Raw genomic sequence first — 5,546 nt, 5'->3', positions numbered from 1 at the left:
AAGGGGGTATGACCTAATGGTAACAAACTGGAAGAAACTCAGCAAGGCCTGTTTGTTCAGATCTTCTTGGCCACTCTGTGTAGTATTTCTTCCTGCTGGGTATAGGGCAGAAGACCCCTGGAATAAGGGTCTTATGAACCACTTTCAGGCAAGGTAGGTCAGAGAATTCCTTTATGACCATGCTTTACACAGAAAGGTGGGGGAAAGTCAGAATGACCTTGGTTTTGCATCTTTCTCAATACTCCATATTTTGAAGTATTGCGTTCTGAGCCCTGACATCATCCTTCCTAGCAGCTCTGTTAAGTTAGCTGCAATTTTCTGCATTCAACTAACGGCTGTTGTTGGCGTAAATTTAGATTTTCACAACAAGCATTAAAATAGAACTCACTGTATTTTAGTAGTCTTTTTAGATAATTGTGAATATTTTTTGATATTGCACCAAATCTCAAATAATGGTAGGTTCTTAAAGTTTAGTTGCAATAAACAGATTCACGAGCTTTTCCTTACTCCTTACATTAAAACCACGACCTCCATGATATTTTGAGTGAATTTTTACCCACACAAGATTTTGTAATATTATCTTTTGGTTAATTGAAAAATATTCATTAACCAAGTGATGCAGATCTTCCAAATGGTGACATAGTTCATTGTACAATATTTTAAAAAAAAAACACATTTGTTGAAGTCACCACTGAGCTCTTCAGAAAAGTCATTATTGGGAGGTGTCAGTCACATGGTGACACATCCAGTTTCCCTAAATTCTTAATATTTAATAACTTAAATTACTTTACTGCTTCAGCAAAAGCATTTTTTACTTTTATTTTTTATTTTTTTTCTTTTTATATGGAACGCTTCACCAATTTGTGTGCCATTCTTGTGCAGCGGCCATGCTAATCTTCCCTATATCGTTCCAGTTTTAGTATATGTGCTGCTAAAGTGAGCACACCAAAAACATTTTAAATAAAACTGACTTTTTTTTTTTTTTGGTAATTGTGAGTGTGGTGGTGAAGACAGCAAGGACTACTAGTACAGCTTCTTGCTATCGCTTTGCTTTGGGGTAAGACACCAACATTTTCATCCACCGTGCTTTTGCACCACCAAAATGTAAATGTCAACACAGTGAAAAAGATCAGTAATGTCGTAGTATTTTTATGAAAATAATTTTGACCTCACAGATCCCCTGAAAGTGTTTCAGGGTTCACATACAATAATTAGAGAACTGTAGTTCAGTACCCAAGGATCAACTATACCTGTCTTTTATCTTTTTTTTTTTTTTTTGACCGGTAAGGGGGTCGCAACTCTTGGCTCAGTGTCGTCTGCCCCATGCTTAGCAAGTGAGCGCACCGGCCATCCCTATATAGGATCCGAACCCGCGGCCTCAGCAGGCACTACCAGCGCTGCACTCTCCAGAGTGAGCCATGGGGCTGGCCCCTTTACCTTTAATAATGTAGACAACTGGAACAAGCTTAGAAACTATGGCATTTCTTAAATAGCCTTAAATAGCTACAGAAAAGTTTTTGATTGGATTCTAGGTTAATACAGATATAAATTTATTTACAAGAAACTGTCTTGGAGAGTGGAAAGGAGGATAATAGAATATTTTTTTTCCTTCTAGTTGAAAGAAAAAAGTTAGGGGATTTTAAAAAGTTATATAGGAAAAATGTTACTTGTACATATTTTAAAAAATTCATCTAAACCTTATATTTAATGAGCTATAGAAGGTATTTCATTTCACTGATGAGTTATATTTGCTAAAATTGGTGTTTCAGAATGTCAGTTGGTTTATGTTCTGAGAAAGAGAGTTCTGAATGGTGTTTCTAAATACCACCCTTCATCTCCACCCCAAGACCATTGGTCATAAGGTCAGTAGACTTTCCATGAAATATAACAATAAAGCTGGAAAAAGTTGAAGAAAGTGAAACAGGAACTCTTACACGTAGGAAGAAGAAAGACATACAATAAAGAAAACATTTTGGTAACCTCCACTCTGTTAACTGATACAAAATTAAAAGTTAGACAACAGACCCAATAACTTCTACCCCATTCTGAATAATTTCAGCTTTTCATGGGGAAGCAGGATTATCTCAGTTCTCATAGTCAGTCAAACATGTTTGTGAGGATCTTTGTCAAGAAGGTAGAAGCTGAAAAAAGCACATGGCTTATGTTTATCAGAATGTATTTCATGTATTTGTCTCACATATACATAATACTTGTTGTTTAGTGAATTTTTTTTATAGACTCAATTCATTGGCTAAAAGAGAATAGGGAAAGAGAAATGAGGAATAAGGACTTGAAGCATGTAACGTTGCTTAATACCATATAGAAATATTGGTGCATGCATTATTAGCAAGAGAAATTTCCTGTTAGGAATTAGAAAGTTGGTACATAGTATTGGGTTTAGTTGCAGCAAACATTTTTAAAAAACCCACAATTAATAGTGGCTTAAACAAAATAGAACTTTATTTTTTTCACAAATAAAACAAGCCTGGAAGTTGGCAATTTAGGAATAGTAGAGTGTTCACTATGTCATCAGGCATGCTGGTTTCTATATTTCTTCTGTACACGTCAGTATATAGTTTTTATCTTCAAGTTCATCTTAAAATCCAATAAGGCTGCTGGGGTCCAGATATCAAAACCACATTCCAGGCAAGCAGCAAGAATTAATGGAAGATTATCTCTTCCTTTTAGGGAGACTCACATGGCATTTTTGCTAATATCTCATTGACCAGGTTTAGAAATCTAGCTGCAAGGGAAGAAGAAAAATTGTGTTTTTTAGCTGTACACATGTATACCTGGAATGAAATTAAGGTGCCTCTGCCTCTGCCACAGGAATAGTCTTTGCTTTTGTAAACATCTTGATAATTTTCATCTCAGATAGTATTCTAGTTGGTCATATATTAAGTATTGGAATGAAATATTTTTATAATTGTATTTAAAACATAACTGCAAATCCCAGAATTTGAATTTAAAACTGAATGATTGAATGGTTTTAAAATCTTAGAGCCACATGTTAGTAAAGAGTTGAGTTTTAACCTTTGAAAAGAGCAAGTCTGTACTATCCTCTCCTTTTGCCATGAAAACCAAAAAATCTGTGGCTTTGTGATGGTAAATTATACTTAATGTTCTATTAAATACTGCTTGATTATTAAAGAAAAAATCTGACAGATCCTTTAAAGTTCTGATAAAACAATGTATAATTCCCATGAATGTAGACTGTTGCTAGGAAATGGAGGAACCAAAAATTTTTCTTTACTCTGTGGAAATGTCCATCCTATTTTGGTTGCACAGTCTCAGTACCAGAGAACTGATTTTTTGAAATTATAATAAAAATTGTTTACCAGACAAAAAATATTCTTTCCTTCCCTTCGGAATGGAAAGACTAATATCAAGATAAATGCTAACCTTAGCTACTGATATAAATGACATAGAGAAATTTAATAATGAATATTCTTACCAAAGTGAGTTCTAGTAAAATTTCTGGATGATCTTCTAGTACAACAGAGTGATAGCCACAAATACTTAAAAGTTTGAAGTAAAAGGAAGAACAATTATTGAAAACCCAGAGATAGGCAATATTGACTTTCTAGAAGGGACCATAGTTTGAAATGCTGTTTTGATATCAATAAAAATGTGAGACCAATAACATGAAAGACTTACTACTTTATTGATTGAAATCTATATTTTTTAAAAAAGAATTCTTTAAGATGTGATGCTAAAATTGTTGCACTTTCATGTGTGAACTGATAAAAGTACTTAATGCATGTAAGTTTCAATTTCTCTGTATCTCTCTCTCTCTGTCTTTATCTCTGTGTTGCTTCATTTTCAGAAAAGTTCTCTATGAGGCTGAAAATTGCCAGCAGGGACTTTGGACTCAGAAGACTCTCAACACTTAAGATAACAGAGAAAGAGAATATTTTCCTACAGCTCTGGGCAACTACCAGGGAGAACTCTGATTGGCCATATCTAATAGATTCAACATCATCTCAACTAACTGGGATGAATGAGGGATAGTTTCTCAAAGGGGATGTGGTGTAAATTTCTCTCTCTCTCTCTCACACGCACACACACAAACACACATGTATATGCATGTATAATGCACTGGGTTTCCTGTAAGTGTATTTTATTTTAGTTTGTGATACAATGATATAAAGCCCAAATTCAGAATGATTTTGTTGTAGATAAGACAGAGCAGGGTATTGTGAATCTCATATATTGAATATTCTAATTTTTAAAAAATATTAACTCACAAGTGAAATGAGAATTAAGAAAACAGTATTACACGCTATTTGAGAAAATTTCTCACTTTTAGGTTATTTTCTTTAATCTACCTTGCCTGAAGGCCCTCAGAAATGCTGGATGAAAATAAAATTTACTTGAATACTTCTGAAACTATGAAAATACTGCCTTGGAGTATTCTCTATTGATTATATATGCACATTCTTTTTTAAACTGCCTCTCTTATGAGGTATTAATTTGTGCTTGGAACTTTTAGGTCTTTGATAACTTGATTGATTTTGCGCAGTCAGTAAAACATCAATCCTTTACTTAAGTAAAATTCGATAGAAAGTTTTCACCTGACATCACTCAGATTTTATTGAGGGTTTAATGCAATTTCTTTTGATATAATATCTCATTTCATTAATAATGAAAATAGGAATATACACCAGATTCTGAAATGAATTACAATCAGATCTATAGATGTGATTCCAAACCACATTTAAATGTCAGTTCAGTTTCAACTAACTTGATGAATAATCATACCTTAACCGTACACAGTTCCATATTCATTACCAAGTTTCTTTCTACTAACAACCTTAAAAAAGTAGGTAAAATCATATTACCATAAAACCTCACATGATAAAGTTATCTTCAGTGGTCTGGAGCCGTTGGGAGGGGCCAGGAACTCCACAGTAGGGTAGGACATGAACAGTAGAAATAGGAGGGTTTGGGTATATGGAAGGGTAGAAGGAGGGGCACAGAACACTATTTTGGATTCCAGAAAAAAACTCAAGATGTACAGGTTATGGGGTAAAAAGTGTGTGTCTGTTGATGATTGTCCAATATGTTCAATTCCCTTGCATGGGAAGGGGGTTTACTTGGCAGGAACATAAGCCACAAGCACTGGTGCTATGGAAGGGTGCTGGGGACAGCAAGGAATGGAATAGAGTGGCCAGAAGAAGAAGTATGGCCATATCGTTACTAGGAGTGCACATAGAATCACCTGCAGAGCTAGATACACACACTGTATGACTGTGTAAGTCTGGGATGGCACTCTGGCATGTTTGTTTTAAAAGCTGTGGAAATGATACCCCTGGTCCATGGTGAGAACCACCAGGTAAATCAGGGTTTGGTCTGGGGTAGCAGCATTCATGACATATCTGGGAGCCAGTGTCAGACTTGGGAAAAAAAGACAGAGATCTAAGACCAAAAGCTGAGGGACAATTGCAGTGTAGTATAAGATATCTTAAAGTGAATGTTGCAGAGCAATTATGGGCCCATATATTTAAAAAAAAAAAAAAAAAAAAAAAGGAAACAATGATGGGTTC

At 34.9% G+C, this 5,546-nt stretch overlaps 1 non-coding gene across 1 annotated transcript; it reads right to left on the bottom strand.

The window, feature by feature from the left end:
* Positions 1-837: 837 nt before the first annotated feature.
* On the bottom strand, positions 838-944 carry LOC134364287 (U6 spliceosomal RNA). Its single transcript, XR_010021829.1, has one exon. It is a non-coding gene; the product is annotated as a U6 spliceosomal RNA (small nuclear RNA).
* Between the last annotated feature and the right edge of the window lie 4,602 nt (positions 945-5,546).

The sequence above is a fragment of the Cynocephalus volans genome, chromosome 15 (assembly GCF_027409185.1).
Source record: "Cynocephalus volans isolate mCynVol1 chromosome 15, mCynVol1.pri, whole genome shotgun sequence".
Lineage (NCBI taxonomy): Eukaryota > Metazoa > Chordata > Mammalia > Dermoptera > Cynocephalidae > Cynocephalus > Cynocephalus volans.
This window is presented reverse-complemented; position numbering and strand designations above follow the sequence as displayed.